The following is an 18426-nucleotide window of genomic DNA, read 5'->3' as shown; positions in this document are numbered from 1 at the left end:
CTATAATCCTAGATTAATATCTAGACCTGAAAAGCAAACAAATACGTATCTACTTTTATGATAAAGAACATTAAATGCACAACTGGTGAATTTTGCATAATATTTGCAGTTGCTATATTTTTAAGTGTAGCTGAGTCAGTTTCAACATGTAGAATCCTATGTACAACAGAACAAAACACTGCTTAGTCCTGCGCTACTCTCACAATCCTTCCAGTGTGAGATCTCACTATTGTGGGAACTGTTACTCTATTCTATTGAAGGCCTAGCTTTCTTTACAGACCTTCTATTTTAGGAAACATAATATTCTTCCCCAAGGAATGATCCCTCCTGATAATGGGAGGGTCCAAAATATGTAAAATATAATGACTTCTAAGGAACAATATTCTGAAAATCTAGATTGTATTCAATTTTTTTCTCCAACACAATTAACTCAAATGTGCCAATTGGAGCATGTGGGTGTTTGTATTTATTTGTGGGACTCTATGATTTTGTGTCTCCCTCCCATCCTCAGCCCTCTGGTCAGCTGTTTAAACTTCTTGAGAAAGTGCCAGATGACCTTGCACAGTGATTGTATCATTTTACATTCTCTCCACAACCTCACCAGTATTTGTTGTTGGCTGCCCTTTTGAACTTTGCTATTGTTACTGGGATGAAAGGATATTTCCAATATCTCAAAGTTGCTTTGCAATTACCATTTTTTAAAATCACAAAAGGTAATTTTACACACGGATCTGATCTTAAAGACTGACTAAGAATCAGATTTTTATATCTGTGAAAAGAATCATTAAAGTAGCTCAGTGTCAGCAGCTAAAACCAGGTCAAGTGTAATTGGTGGAAGATCATTAATTTCTCCAGTGCAAGTTAAAACTGAAGGTCAGGAAAATAATAAATGAATGAATGAATGAATCTATCTCAAGAACAAGAATATGACTCTGAAGTCAGTATCATCTGAATTTAAAAATTATATCAAGAACAGGTTTGAGGTGTTGACCACCAATAATGGACGAACCACAGAGCTGTGCGATATCACCCATGATGTCAGCAATAGATCATTATAAAGACAAAATTTCACTACAAAAGTTTCCATTTTAAATAGCCCCTATATTAAACCATAGCATGCAGATAAATAAATCCTCAATGTTTGGAAATATCTTGTACAATTAGAAATAAAATTTTGTCAATTAAATATGTTTATTTAACATTACTTGACATTGAAAATTATTATTTAATATTATCATTTAACATTTAATATAATCTTAACATTTTTCCAAGGAGAAATGATTGTGTAAATTACCACCTAATTTGGGAGGAGTTGGAGAGCATGATGCTAAGTGAACTAATTCGGTCTTATGAAGACAACGACTGTATAATGAGAATCCAAAGTGTGGATGGGGGAGCAGAGGGGTGAGGTTGGGAGGGAGACACTTAATCATAGAGTTCCACAAATAAATACACACACACCCCCAATTGTTGTGTTGCCAATCAAAAGTCTTGTGGTTCAAAACCACCAGTTGCTCCAGGGAAGAATGATAGGCACTCAGCCTCTGAAAACCTACTGAATCAATTTTGACTAAAATGCAGTGACTTACATTGATATGATCATGCTAATAACAAGCTCTAGTGACATAGCGCATTATATACTTTGTTGCTAAGTGAATTACTGGAGATTCAAATCCACTAATCCCTTAATGGGAAAAAGACAGACAATCTCTTCAGTATAAAGATTAAGAGCTTCAGAAAAAAGATGAAGCATCCTTAGAAGTTGAAATTGACTTGATGATAGCATTCTTTTTGGGCTTTTTTATTGTTTGCTTTCAAATCATATTTATAAATACCATCTATTTATTTAGCACATCCATTTTTCATGGCATCATTTAGTAATGATTTTACAGTTGAAGAATTTGTTCCACAAATGCACATTCTGATAATCCCAAGGTCCGGACAGGTCTCTTCTAGATCTGATACTGTGGTCATGTTTGAGACTAAAGGAGATTAAGGTCTCCGAAGCCCTTCTGGAAAAAGGTGTTACCTGATCAAGGAGATTAGAGAGAGCTCTCAGATCCTGTCTTGTGTCGCTTTGTGGGTTTCCGATGCTGTGTGTGTGTGAGGAGGCCACCCAGTTCGAAATGCAGATCCTGAAGTAAAACAAAACCAAAACCATCCCTATGATGTTCGCTTTCCTTGGTTTTCAAATAGCAAAAGGTAAGTTCTACTAAGGTACTTGATTGCGTGTATAACAAAAAATTATGGGTAACTTTAAAAGAATGGGAATCAAAGAACACTTAATTATTCTCATATGAAACTTAGTGGATTGGGAAGCACTTGTCAAGACAGACCAAGAAAATACTGTATGGTCCAAAATCAGGAAAGATGTACACCAGAGCAGTATCCTGCCTCCATACCTTCTCAAACTATATGTGGGACAGATAATTTGGGAATCTGGACCCTAAAAGAATAAATGTGACTTCAGGAACCTGTATTATACTGACAACACAACCCTGCTTACTTACACTGAGGAGGACCTGAAGCACTTGTGGCAGAAGGTCGAGGACTGCAGACTTCAATATGGATTGAAGCTCAACATCAAGAAGACAAAGATTCTCACCATTGGGCCAATTGGTAGCATAGTGATAGATGGAAAGGAGATTAAAACTGTTAACAATTTCAGTTTGCCTGTTTCCACAATTAATCCTCTTGACAACAGCAGTCAAGAAATCAAAATATTAATTAAACTGGGAAAATGTGGTGTCAGGACCTCTCCAAAGTACCGAGAAGCAGCAATGTTAGTCTAGAGACTAAGATGCATCTGATCCAGGCCATGGATTTTGCAATTACTTGCTATGCATAAGAGAACTAGACAATGAGTATGATAGAAGAAGAATCAATGTTTGAGTTTGATACTGGAGAAGAGTATCGAACATACCATGGACTGCCAAGAAAACAAACAGGTCTACACTAGAGATGCTGACACCAAGCTGCTCTTTGCAGGCAAGGATTTTGAAGCTCCTCCTCACATATGTTGGACATCTTTGCAGGAAGTACCAGTCCTTGGAGAGAGACATAATGTTGGAAAGATGGAGTGACAGCACAGGAGAGGAAGACCCTGAATTAGATGGAATGACTGAGTAACTAGTGGAATGTAGGGAGGTGTGTTAGAGAAAATGAGATTGGCTCAGGATAGGGCAGAGTACGGAGCTATCGTATATAGGATCACTATGAATTGTAGGTGACTTGATGGCACATAACCACAACACACAGAATGTTGAGAATATCTTTTTTTAAAATGTTCACTTTATGTGCATAAGTGTGTATTTGAGATGCTTATCTAAAATATTTTAATTGCAGAGTATCTCCACTCTCTGAACATTGATATATTTATAAAGGCCTTATTTTTTTAATAAGTAATACACACATGAGATTTACCTGATACACATAAGTTGATCATTATCTGTGGGGGAATCAACCTCATTTTTAAATGTTTGAACAAGTCAAATCATAATAGGTAAACAAAAAATTTAATCTATTAGTAATAGATTTCCTAAACAAACATGTTTTAACTATAATCACAGGACATTGTAGAGATCCTGTCATTTATAACATACTGAATTTTATCTCAATTGTGAGAAACTCATTAGTGGAAAATAGATGCTTCATGGATTTGTATTCTCAGAGTTTTCTTGATTTATTATACAGGTTATTGCATTCTCCATGTTTTATTATCTAGCTAGCTGTAAAGTGATCTTAGCTGTTTTGATAAGAAACAGTCATTCTCATCTAACCACTTAAGAATAATATGGTTACTAAGAATAAATTCTTTTTTGTTATGATTATTTTCTTACTAAAAGTATCATATATAATTCTTTTTTCAACCAATGATAAATAGATGCAATTCTGGGGGTATTAATTTTTCAATGCAAGAAATTTGGCCAACCAACTGGAAGAGATTGATAAACCAACAAAAAATGGTATCAGATAAAACATTGGCAACTCTTTAACAATGCTACTAATACCACAGCAAGTAAAATTTTGCGGAAGCTATTTCAGAAACTGGTACCCTACATTATATAGATAGAGAAACATAGATATGCTAGTACATATGATAGGAGGAATGTATGTCATTGTTGATATCAGGTTTTGACTGAAAGCAGAGACTACCAGAGAGATCATCTATGTTTACAGACTATATAAAGACACTCCATTCAACTGTATAGGTCATAAGAAATTATGGATAACAATACAATAATCTAGGAATGCCAAAAGATTAATTGTGTTCATGAGGAACCTGTGAAGAACCCTGTTGTATTGTTAGTTGCTGTTGATTAACTTGCCACTCACAGCTCTGAAGCCTGCCATATCCTGAGCCACACTTGCTGAGTCTGACACACCCACCCTATAACCCCACTTATTGTATCAATCAATCTCAACTGGGGTCTTCCTCTCCTGCATTGTCCCATCACCTTTGTGAGCATAATATCCTTCTCTAAGGACAGGTCCCTCCTAGAAACATGCCTAAAGTATGTGAGAGGAAGCTTCAAAATCCTAGACTCCAAGGAGAAACTTGGTTTCATCTTATCCAAGACAAACCTGTTTGTTCTCTTGGTAGCCTATGATTTGTTCAAGACTCTTCTCCAGCACCACCACTCAAAGGCATCAATTCCTTTTCCGTCATTCTTAGTCATTGTCCAACTCTCCAATGAATATCACACAATTGAGAAGATCATGGCCTGAATTGGTGCATCTTAGTCTCTAGACTGACTTCTCTATACTCTGGAGAGGTCCTTGACTACTGATTTTCTCAGCTTAATTTGTCTTTGGGTTTCTTGACTGTTGGTGCCAAGAGTGTTTATTGTGGAGCAAAGCCAGCTGAAATTGCTAACCACTTCAATCTCTTCTCTATCTGAAATGGTGCTGCTAATTGGCCCAGTGGAGAGAATCTTCATTTCCTTGATGTGGAGCTTCAATCCATATTGAAGACTACAGTCTGTGACTTTCTGCAGCAAGCACTTCAGGTCCTTCTAAGTTTCAGTAAGCAAGAGTTTGTCATGCATATGTCACAGGTTACTGATGAGTCCTTCTCCAATCCTGATGCCACATTCCTCCTCGTAAAGTCCAGCCTTTCGAATCATCTGTTCTGCACATAGATTAAAAAAAAAATATATGGCTACAGGACGCATCCCTGACATATTTCTTTCTTAATTTTGAGGCATGCTGTGTTTCCTTGCTCTGTCCTGAGAAATGCGTCCTGATCTGAATATAGGTTTCACATAAGCACAATCAAGTGTCTGGGATTCCTATTTGCCTCAAGGTTAGCCACAATTTGTTGTGATCCACACAGACATATGCCTTTGCATAATCAATGAAACATAGGTACTCTGGTACTCTTTGCTTTCTGTTAAGATCCATCTGACATTGGCAATAATGTCTCTAGCACCTTGGCCTCTTCCAAACCCCACTTGTATTTCTGGTAATTCTCTGTCAATATTCTATTCCAGTTTCTTTAGGAAAATCGTTAGCAGGGTTTTTCTTGTGTGTGATATTTGTGATATTGTGTGATAATCCCCACACTCTTTTTGATCATCTCTTTTGGGCATGGGAATAAATGTGGATCTCTTCCAGTCTGTTGCTCAGATAGTTGTCCTCCAGATTTCTTGGTACAACCTAGTGAGCACATCCAGGGCAGCATCTATTTGTTGGAATATATCAATTTGAATTCCATCCTTTCCTGGGGCATTTTTGAGTTGTGTTCTCTTCCACAACAATCCCTTCCGAGCAGCCTGAACTTCCTGCTTCATCATCATTTCCTCTTTATCGTTGATTTCTTGAAATTCTTCTGTATCAGCCAATTCTTTTTTGGTACTGTGACTCTGTATACTCTTTCTATTTTCTTTTAATGCTTCCTGAATGGTTCAATATTCTCCCTATAGTGTCCTTAAGTCATTACAACAGAATCAGAAAGGTATAAATCAAGATTGTGACCTTTTGTCATCCCTCTTTAATGTGTATGCTGAGGGGAAAAATAATCTAAGAAACCTCCATGAAAAGAATAGTCAAGAAATCAAATGATAGATTCTGCATCAAACAAATTTCCTACAAAATATTTCTTGAAAATTTTCAAAAGCACAGGTGTCATTTTGATAACCCAATAAGCATGGGAGACTGCACAATAAATGTGTGTATGTGTTACGAATCATCAAGTTGGAGTTGACAGATAGCTGGCCATCCTGTATGTTTTAAGCGGCTGTGTGTCAGGTGTTCATCTTTTTCTCATGGAGTAACTAATGAATTTGAAATGTGTACCTTTGTGTTTGCAGCACAACTCCTTAACACTAAGCCACTGATACAAAGAATAAGGAGGGAAAAAGAATTGATGAATTTGAATTACAGTGCTGGTAAAGAGTATTCAATGTGGTATGTCCTAATAGAAGAATGAACAAATCTTTCCTTAGAAATAAAGATGATGAGACTTTCCTTTTGGACATATTATCAGTGTGATCCATTCCACAGCAGATGCCTTACTTCTTGGTAAAGTGACAATTAGTGAAAAAGACAAAGGATCTTAATATGTTGAAGTGACACAGTTGCTATAACAATAGTAAAGATGGGAAGGGTGATAGTCTGGGCAGAATTTAATTTTTGTTGTACTTTGGGTGCCTAGGACTCAGAATCCAATCAAAAGTACCTAAAAGTAACAAGAAAAACAGTGTAGATAACTATTTACAGTCAAACACATAAAGCAAGGAAAGTAAAGTTGTCAATATGTGAACTAAATAATGACAGTAAGTCAAAGTATATATACGAAAGATGAAGATATTTCTCAAAAGATATTTCAAAGTCTTACTGTCTTTGAATTGGGATTGATGCATAATAGGCCACCTTTTGCATTTCCAAGGAAGTAAATATTGTGGGAGGAGATTGCTTCTCTTTCTCCCATAAAATAGGGTAAGAAGGCATAGCCTTGGCGATAGCAGCACTATTTTCTACTGTCATCAGTTATTGTTGTTGTTATTGTTTGCTATAGAGTTGGAACCAAACCATGAGTACCCATCCTTAAAAGAGTGATTTTTTTGAGCATATAAATGCATTTATTCAACAGTACAATGAAAAAGTAGTATTTTTTCATAGTAATGCACAACTAACTTAAGTTTCAACAACAGCATTAAAATCTTAGTTGCATCACGTAAGTGATCATGTGTGAAAACTATAATTATGACATAAATTAGGTGAATAAATGGAAAAAGGACAAAGTTTATTGCAAACTTGTGAAATATATGTATGTTATTTATTATTGTTGCTTGCCATCGAGTCAGCATTGACTCATCGATGACCCTCCAGTATGTTTTTAGAGGCAGTAAATCACATGGGAGAAAACTGCCCCACCCTTTTTCCAATGGAGAAACTTGTGGATTTGAACTCTGTGCTTTCGAAATTGCAGCTCAGCTTCTTACCTCTAGATCATATTTATTGTTTAGTAAAAGTAAAACTCATTGCCAACAAGTTGGAACCAATTCATAGCTGAAAGTTTACCCATATCTCTGGCTGTAGTGCCAATGACACTGCCTTACCTTCACACATAATGAACCAAATGACTGTGAAGCAAAGTACTGTATTTTGAGATATTTAAAAAAAATTAATATGGAAATAACTTAATATTTCTGTTGGAGAAAAGTACTGAATATGTCATGGACTGCCAAAAGGGAAAAATAAACCTATGTTGAAAGACGTGCAACCAGATTTCTTTTTAGAGGAAAGAAAGTGAAGCTTAGTCTTACATACTTTGGACACATCTTCAGGAAGAGTCTGTCCTTGGAAATAGACATCATGCTGGGAAAGTTGGAGGGCTAGAAAAAAAAAAAGAGGAAGAAGAAGATCCTCAACAGGCTAGATTGACTCAATGACTTTAACAATTGGCTCAAGCACATGAAGATTATTGCTGTCTGTTTGCCAGCAACAAACTGCAACACCCTGATGAGAGCAAGCATGACAGAGACATACCATTCCTGGAGCCATTCAGAGAGATGATCCAGCAATTTTTTTGGGAGCTGCAGCACACTTATATACGAGCAAGTAAACAGGAAGACAGGATAGGGTGGGCTTACAGATGTGGGGCATGTGGATTGGTCAGAAGAACCTCAGCTTCGTGCTGACCATGCCCATCTCAACAGATGTTGTAGCTGTCTTCCCAGGTGGCGAGCTTTCTCAAGCCAGTACGGCCAAACACAGGAGAGCTTTCTCTCAGATATGAAAGGCCGTTGGGAGGCTTGCACTTATCCGGAGCTAGGTGATCTGTCCAGGCCAGAGGCCCTCCCTTCCTCCCCAATATTCCCCAACAGAAGATGATGAGGATGGCACAGAACAGACATGGTTCAGATCTGATGTTTATGGAATTGCTATGAGTCATAGTCAACTTGATGGCATCTAACAGCAATGATACTCTAAAAAGCTTGTGGTATTTATTTTATCAATCATAAATAGCACACAACATGGGATATTCAAAGTGAGACTATCAGCACTCACATAAATTATCTATGAATGTTAGCTTAATAGATTAAATGTCAGTTTAATTTGTGTTTCTATAAATTCAGCCAGTATTTTGTTTGTGTTAAACTCAGTCAAATATATTAATAAAAATAATAACCTAATGCCTTGGATATGTTGTTGTTATAGACTTTAGAGTCTGCCATGAACAATGAAATGGGACCATTGCCATCCACAAGTCTTACATTGACTTTTCGTTAGACAGTATATTATCAGATAATTCTTCCTAGTTTTTCTTTATTTAGAAGCTCTGTTGAAATCTATTAACATTATGGCAAAGATATGGCATGCACATATTTGTGTTAAACTGAATATGTACAGAATGGATAAATGAATGTCAGACTTAGTAAAGTTGTTAATTATTGGCTAAAGTGAGTCTGTGTTATGTTTCATGATATCTTGAATATGACAGACAATGTCCTCCTTCTCTAGGAGCTTGTAGTCCCCAAAGACACTACAAATAACTAAAATGTTTAAAAAAAAACACAAATAAACAAAAAAATACAGTATTATGAAACTAGAAAAAAATTCACTGTCCTTGATTTTATATTCAGCCTTTAGGACAGAATATAATTGTTTGATAAGGTTTACAAGGCTGTAAATGTATGAGTCGACTATCTCATACTCCTCGAAGAGATTCCTCAAATAGAATGAGCTTGAACGGTAGATAGTTTTTGTTACCAGACATATTCCTTCAATGCTACACCATTGGAGTGTATACATTTGACAGTGGAAAGTTGAAAGGAAGCTATTAATCTGGGACTCAGAAAAGTACAGTTCGAGATAAGAACTGAAGATAATACAGACATTAATTAAATGCAAAAGTAGGGTGTTCTGGACAGTTAAAAGTAATCATTGTTTGCAATATGGATCAATTTGAAATTTTGACATTACAGGGAATCTAATATAGGGATCAAAGAAAAGAGATAAAGCTAAAGTAGGAGATATGGACAGAAGTCATCATTTTGTATACACTTAAAGCAGCTAGAATGTTTGTAAGGATTCTAATCAGATGTGTTATTACCATATTTATCTGTTTAAAAAGCCCCCTCACAGTAAGACAATAAAATAGACATGAACAGCATTAGAAGACACAGCTGAGGTGACAAATATCATGAGAAAAAGGAATAAGTTGGGAAATAGTAATCATAAAAATGGGGCTAATCTGTGCATTTTGAAAAAGTTTTAGGTATATAATGAAATCATTTATTTAAATCGAAACTCGTGCAAAAATATATATGTAGAAGAGTATGGATTGATTTGTGCACTTCAGGTTTGTGGTCAAGGTGAAGAAACATGCAACAGGGATTTTAAGAAAATAGATGTATGTAAATTTGGGTTTAAAACATTGAGTAGATGAGGAGTGAAATATAGCATAAGGATATTTTCAACTTTGAACCACGGACTTTAAAGAGATTCTAAGATTTCCAAAAGAGAAGCCTAGTACTGTAAGGCAGAAGGAAGCATAAGTCAGAGTCTTTGGGATATACAATGAATATTTTACTGTTTGCCAAACAGAAAAGAAAAATAATATAATTAAAAAACAAATTAAGCTGAAACTCAAGAAAAAGCTCAGAGTCCTAGAACAATTACAGCCTCTGCACTTTTCTTGAGAACTTTTTATTATTATTATTAATTTTAATGAAAATTTACAGAGACTTTGGATTTCTACTCATTCAATGTTGCAATTTTTTCTCTGCCCACCCCTCCTCCCTCTAGTTCACTCTCATCTTTGAAAAGTAAAAGAAAAATTCTTTTATTGTTATACAATCCCTCTCCTAAAGTCCACTCCACTATGCAGCCTTCATTCTGTACTTCTGACATGACAATAATACCTAATCAGCTATCCCTTTTCAACAGTTCTCTCTCTCATCTGTTTCAGTGTAGTCAGTACACATTATTTATCCACTCCTTCTCAGTCTCCTCCCAACCCTGATGTCAGTTCTGTTCCACAACAGTGGCACTAGGCAATATTTTTCCTTTTGTGACTGAGATATCTCACTCAGCATAATGTCCACCCATGTTTATTGTGGCTTTGTTTGCAATAGCAAAGTTGGAAACAACCTAATCACCCATCAACAAACGAATGGATAGAGAAGCTGTGCTATATTCACACGATGGAATACTACGCTGCATTGAAAAACAAGGAACTCATGAAAAAGTATTCAAAATATATAACCTGGAGCTTCTGCACTTTTAAGTATTGCACAAAGGTAAGGAATGTTATCTCAGAGAGAAACGGGTTCTTTGCAATGTGCTTCTAGAGAACACATTGTGTCTTTACACAAAGATGTCTGGGCAATCTTCTGTGTGAGTACAGCCTCTGAAAAACCTCTAGAGGTGACCCTCTACAAGCTACCAGTTGATTAAAACTTAACACCACTTAATAGCAACAACCTCCCTGTTCTGGTTACTTTGTTTTCACGGTGCTAAAAAAAGATGTAGGCTACAACGCATTGCATTAGTGGATTAGTCAATACACACAAAAAGAGGTAATTCAGTAAAAAGTCATGAAATGACTGAAAGAAAAGTAGATTTTGATAATATTGTGATTTAATGATCTAATACTCAGATACTAATGGAAAAGTTAGGGAGCTCTGGTGGCTAGTAGTAAGGAGTTCTGTTGCCAACCCAAAAGTATATGGTTCAAATCCACCAGCTGCTCCATGGGAGAAGGATAAGAAATCTCCCATGGGATTTACTGCCTCTGAAAACCTGCTAGAGCGTTAGTTATGAGTTGGTGCTGACTCAATGGTACAAAACAACAACAATGGAAATGTCAGTGGCTTGAACCATTTTAGTGGCTCTCTGGAAGTAAAGATCTGGAGGTGTGCTCCCAGAAAGATTATAACAGAAAATACTGTTTGCAGTTCTACTTTGTCATGTTGGGTTTCTGTTAGTAAAAAATTAGGGTATAATGTATTAAGTGTTGGAATTCTAACCTAAAGATCTGAGGTTTGATCTACCAGTCATTTCACAGGAAATGGATATTTTCCTGTCAAGATTTACAACCTTGAAAATCAATGGAAAGTTGTTGTGGGTTAGAATTGATTCAGCAGCAGTGAGTTCAGTCCTGCTTTTTGTTAACACGACTATTAACGAGCCTTCTCTATCACCCACCTTTAAATCAGAATTTATCTATCAAATATTCTTCTAAGAAAATTTTCAGTTGATTAATATTGATGTGAATTGCTTGCAACCCTATGTACAACAGTTCTGATCCCTGTTCTATCTTTTGCCAACGTTATTGTCTCTAAAACAGCTACCCCACTAACCCAGTCACGGAGTTAATTCGTCTCATCAAGGGTCTTCCTCTCCTGCGCCGTCCCACCCTCCCAAATATGATGTCCCTCTCCAAGGACTGGTTCCTCTTTACAACATGTCCAAAGTATGTCAGATGAAGCTTCAGAATCCTTGACTCCAAGGAGCAGACTGGTTTAACCCTCTCCAAGATGAACTTGTTTGTTCTCCTAGCAGTCCATGGTATATTCAGTACTTTTCTCCAGCACCACAACTCAAAGGTATCAATTCTCCTTTTATCATCTCTAGTTATTGTCCAGCTTTCTAATGCAAAGCAAGTAATTGTGAAGACTAACGGCCTGGATCAGGTGCACCCCAGTCTTTAGACTGACATTATTGTTGCTCTTCAGTCCTCTGGAGAGATCTCTGATGGCAAAATTACCACAATGCAATTCATCTTTTGATGTTCTGGATGATAGTACTACGAGTGTTGATGGGGAACCAAGCAAACTACAACTGTTGACAATCTCAATCTCTTCACCGTCTATCATAAATGTTGTCAATGGATCAACTGTTGAGAATCTTTGTTTTCTTGATGTTGAGCTTCAATCCATATTGAAGGCTGCAGTCCTTGACCTTCTGCAGCATGTGCTTCAGGTCCTCCTCGGTTTCAGCAAGCAGGGTTGTGTCATCTGCGTAATGCAGATTGATGAGGCTTCCTCCAATCTGGATGCCACATTTCTCCTCATAGAACTCAGACTCCTGGATGATCTTTTTTTGCATATAAATTGAAAAGCTATGGAGATAGAACATGTCCCTGGCATACACTCTTTACAATTTTGAACCAAACAGTATTTCCTTGCTCTGTTCTGATAACTGCTTTCTGGTTAAAGTATGTTGTTGTTGTTGTTGTTATATGCCATCAAGTCATTTGCGACTCATAGTGACTCTATGTACAAGAGCTCTAAACTCTGTTCTATCCTGTGCCAACCTAGCCATCTCAAACACACTTATTCCCACCACTCCAGTCACAGAATCGATCCATCTCATTGAAGGTCTTCCTCTTCTTCACTGCCCCTTCACTCTCCCAAACATGATGTCCCTCTCCAAGGACCAGTCCCTCCTTGCAACATGCCCAAAGCATGTCAGATGAAGCCTCCGAATCCTTCAGTCCAAGGAGCATTCCGGCTTCACTTTCTCCGGGACAAACCTGTTTGTTCTCCTAGCAGTCCATGGTATATTCAACACTCTTCTCCAGCACCACAGCTCAAAGGCATCTAATCTCTTTCTATCAACCCTATTTACTGTTCAATTCCCTGGTGTATAGCACGTAATTGCGAAGACTATAGCCTGGATCAGGCACACCTTAGTCTCCAGCCTGACGTCATTGCTCTTCAGTACTCTTGAGAGGTGCCTCACAGCCGACTTTCCCAATGCAATTCGTCTCTTGATTTCCTGGCTGCTGTTACCAAGAGTGTTGATTGTAGAGCCAAGCAAACTAAAACTGTCAACTATCTCTCATAATAAGCATAATCAAGTTTCCCGAGATTCCCATTTTTCTCAGAATTAACCACTCTCATCCAAATATATGCACGAATAAGTAGAGTCAAAGAGAATAAATTAGAAGATTTCTATCAACTTTTGCAGTTAGGAATCAATCAAACATGCAATCAAGATGTATTAATAATAATGAGCTACTGAAATGTAGAAGTTGGGAACCTAGAAGAAATATCACCAGTTGGAAAACATGAATTTAGTGATGGAAATGAAGCTGATGATATAATGATAGAGTTTTGCATACCAATGTTTTATTCTTTACAGATAGCTTTTATAAGAAACATAAGTGCAGGCTGTACACAACATGTATGTCACCTTTTGGTATGTATATTTGAATTATAGGAAACAGAAAAAAGCTTTGATAAATTCAAGAAGAAATCTTAAATATTTCTGAGAAATATATATGGATCCATCTTAGAGTTTACCACTAGAATCTTAATTAATTGTGAGTGTAAGAATTTTTGAAATCATAGACTTCTGTGCAGGAGGGCACAGCTACATTTTTGAATAGCAATCAGGAAGCTTTGCACTCATTTGAGAATAAGAGCACACATGACTAGCATAAAATGGCACAGAATATGGACAACCAAGCTAAGCTCCGTCTTCCAGTTTAATTTTCAAACAAATGGAAGAAGACAGCTCACAACCCCTTTACTTCGGAGTGTTACTGATTCTTTTTTAAAAGCAGAGAGAATTTGAAAACTATTTTGGGTCAGAATAGAATGAACTAAACAATCCTACAAACTTTCTATTCACTTTCAATGTAGTTAATAACAAATGTTAAAATATATTACACAATTAAAGCTGTTGTTCAATATGTTGTATTATTCAAATTAGCCGATTTAAACTGCAGAAAAAAGAAATATTTCCAACTGGTCGCGTAAACATTTATCACAGGGATTATTGACATGTTTGTTTAAAAGTAGCATAGAGGAAAAATCAGAAAGCAGAAATGTCAGAAGTGTAAGTGTGTTTCTGACATAACTTGTTCCTGTAATTTCCCTCCCGCTTTTCATCCTCAAACGCAAGTAAAATGTAAAGAATTTCTTTAAAATATTTTCTAAACAATTAATGTCTTTATAATGTTTTTCATCAGAAGATGGCAGCAGCATCCCATAATCCATAATACTTACAAGTTCATTGTAACAGTGTAATCAAATTGTTTGGAATATTTAAAAATCTATTTTATTCTCAGTTAAAAGCTAATCTGTTGAAATGTTGCTTAGTATGAATAATGCAACAAAGTACTGATTTTTGAAGGTAGTGGGAAGAAAGACAGTTTCTAATCTAAACAACTCCACAAAATAAACAATTTATTCAATCTTTTCGACAAGTAGAAACAAACATGTAACATTTTACAACTTTAAATAAGTTTTAGTTAATTATTTTGAAAAATACTACAGCATAGATACTATTTCAATTATGTTTTTATTGTGATTTTAATGAAAGTTTACAGAAAAGTTAGGTTTGTATTCATTAATTGTTGTACATTTTCCTCCTAACCCCAAAGGTCACTTTAAAAAATATGGAGTTTTTAAAATAAAATATTAACATTTGTATACTTATTCATATTTTTAGTTGAATATATGCATAATTAACAATATTATTTTTCTTTGATAAAATGCTTAGAATGTCCAATCAGTGAGATACTTGTAAGGACACATGTTGATGAGTAAATAAAAGTTTTGTAGGAGAGAAAATTATGTTCAATGTCAGTACCTGAAACTGATGACCATTCGGAAGATTTCTATTTTTAGGCAACTGCTGTCTTTTGAACAGTATAAAAAAAATGCAACCAAAAACAACCCCCCAAAAAATAACAACCCCAACCCGTTCTCTTTGGGCTTTACTCTTAGGTCTCTCTGATCTGCCTTAAGATGAATAAATATTGATTTATGGTTGCATCATTTCCTACCTCCCCCTCATCCACTTTGCTATGCATCTCCTTTTCTGGACTGTTGTCATACAACTAATGCCTAATTGTATATTCCTTTAAACAGTTCTTTCCTTTCTTCGTATGTTCCAATGCACAATTATAATTAGTTCCTCCCTAACCAATGCACTTACAAAACAGCATCGTTACTTTCAAAATATAAATTCGTTTGGAAAAATATGAAATCTTAGTTATACACAAAACAAGTTTCCAGAATTGCTCAGTGTATTTTTTCTGAAGAATTCATGCTGTGCATATTTTGATTTCTGTGTTTAAAAGAAACAAACAAAAAACACAACTTCCTATAGTGAATGTAAGTACTTTTGAACCTTTAAATTATTTTCTATTAAAATGGGTCCATATTCATATCATATCAGGCAGTATGCTATTGTCCAGGTATACTTGAAAAGAAATAAATTTCAATCAATCAATCAATGTATGTATTTAAAAGAAAAAAATTACAATAAACTTGTTGTAAAAGAGGAATTACACGGTAGTGAAATAGGCAAAAATTACTTACTAACAATAATGTACTATGGCTGTGAGATTTTAATTCAGTTGCTATTGTTAGGTGTTCATAAATCAGCTCTCATTCATAAGAACGCTGCGTTGCTGTTGTTGTTAGGTGCTGTTGAGTCAAATATGACTCATAGTGGTCCTATGAACAAAAGTTCTGAACCCTGTCCAATCCTGTACCATCTTCACACTTCCTGACATACAAGAGCCCATTGTGGCAGTCACCATGCTATTCTTCCTAGTCAAGGATCCTACTCTCCTTTGCGGACCCTCCACCCTTCTCTACATCATGTTGTCTTCCAAGGAATAGCCCCTCTTAGCAACATGCTCAAAGTGTGTGAGGTGAAGCCTTATCACTCTTGCCTCCAAAGAGCATCTGACTGCACCCTCTTCAAGACATCCCTGTTTGTTCTGTTTGTTCATGGATGCTCAGTGCTCTTCTCCGACACCACAGCTCAAAGGCGTCAGTTCTTCCAACCCTAAATACAACAGAATAAAACCCTGCAAGGTCCTGGGCCAACCTCAAGAACGTTGCGGTATTTAAGCTCAGAAAAGCAGCCACTTTGTGAAACACAGTGTAAATTCAATTGCCTCGTATGATATGAAGGAAGACAGAAAATTTGAACTTTTATGCTCCAAGTCACTAAAAAACAAGAGTATGTTTTCGGTGTTTTTCTTCTAAGGATATAGAAGTTAACTTATTCTGCTACTCTTGCTTTCACCCTGTATTCTGTGTGTGTGTGAAAGGCCTGAACCTTCATATTTTCCCTCTTAAATCTCTTATTAGAATCTGACTATGGCAACATCATGAAAAAAGAAGAAGAGATTGAAGTTGTCAATAATCTCATCTTACTTGGATTCACAAGTAGCACTTTCATATCTTGTGCAGTTTACAAGCTCTGAAACTTGTTGTAGAAACAGCTATGGTGTGGTTCCAATTTAAAGGAAATGAATAAATAAATATCTCACAAATATGAAGTGTAACATTTAAAATTGCAAAAAAAAGAAGATGTAAAAACCAAACCAAACCAAACCAATCGACTGTGTTACATTATGGCAATATGCTGTGGAGAGTCTCTCCAAAATGCTAAGGAGCATTGATGTCAGGTCAAAGATTGTTGTTATTGTTGTTATGTACTGTCGAGTCTCCTGTGACTCATAGCAACCCTATGTAAAACAGCCTTAAACCCTGCTCTATCCATCTTATTGTCTCCAACCGACCTACCCCCATTATCCCAGTGACTGAATCAATCCATCTAATCAACAATCTTCCTCTCCTCTGCTGTCCCTCCACCCTCCCACATATGACAGTCTCTCCAAGGACTGCTTCCTCCTTGAAACATGTCCAAAGTATGTCAGATGAAGTTTCAGAATACTTGCCTCCAAGGAGCAGCCTGGCATTACCCTCTCTAAGATGAACTTGTTTGTTCTCCTAGCAGTCCATGGTATATTCAATACTCTGTTCCACCATCACAACTCAAAGTCATCAATTCTCCTTCTATCATCTCTAGTCATTGTCCAGCTATCTGATGCATAGCAAATAATTGTAAAGATTATGGCCTGTATCAGGCACACCTTAGTCTCCAGACTGACACCGTTGCTATACAGTACTTTGGAAAGGTCTCTGACAGCAGACTTGCCCAGTGCAATTCTTCTTTTCATTTCCTATCTTCTGGTAACAAGAGTATTGATTATAGAGCCAAGCAAACGAAGCTGTCAACAATCTCAATCTCTTCGCCATCTATCATGATGCTGTCAATTGGCCCAGTGGTGAGAATCTTTGTCTTCTTAATGTTGAGCTTCAATTAATATTGAAGGCTGCAATTCTTGACCTTCTGCACCAAGCACCTCAGGTCCTCCTCATTTTCAGCAAGCAGGGTTGTGTCATCTGCATAATGCATATTGTTGAAGAGTCTACCTCCAATCCTGATGCCACATTTCTCCTCATACAGCCCAGTCTCCCAGATAGTTTGTTCAGTATATATACTGAAAAAGATAAGGAGATAGGACACACCCTTGAAGCACACACGTCTCAATTTTGAACCAAGTAGTGTTTCCTTGCTCTGTTATGACAACTGTCCAAGTATAAGATGAACTTAATTCAAACAACGGTCTTTTCAATTACGTGTTATACATCTGAGAGTTGGAAAATGACTAAAAATAACAGACTAAATGATGTCTTTTAATCATGGCATTGGAGAATTATTTAAAAACACTCTTATAATCCACAGTAATCCATAGAAGATGAACTAATAACAACAAGGCCAACTTCAAATAATGGGGAGAAATAGGTTACTGGTTTAGAAAGCAATTTATTAAAATTTTAGGGCTAAAGCAATTTAAGGCACATTTAGCTCTCACAGCATACAAAATATTACTTATGGAAATAGTACAACTTAGATATAATAAGATGCTAAGTCATAGCATCTAGCCTTAACACTAAGAATATATGTTGACTCAATCTAAGAACTGAAGATCAGACCAGAAGGATGGGGGTGATTTCCTAAAGATTTCAGAAAGAGTGGAAGTTAGGGAGTAGATTGTTGTTGTTATGCACCGTGGAGTCGCCTGTGACTCATAGCGACCCTATGTACAACAGCCCAAAACTCCACTCTGTCCTGTGCCAATCTCACTGTCTCTGACAC

Source organism: Elephantulus edwardii, unplaced genomic scaffold, assembly GCF_000299155.1.
Source record: "Elephantulus edwardii isolate Elephantulus edwardi_28Jun2011 unplaced genomic scaffold, EleEdw1.0 scaffold00098, whole genome shotgun sequence".
In the NCBI taxonomy this organism is placed as follows: Eukaryota; Metazoa; Chordata; class Mammalia; order Macroscelidea; family Macroscelididae; genus Elephantulus; species Elephantulus edwardii.
The sequence above is the reverse complement of the archived record's forward strand: the minus strand, read 5'-3'. Positions refer to the sequence as shown.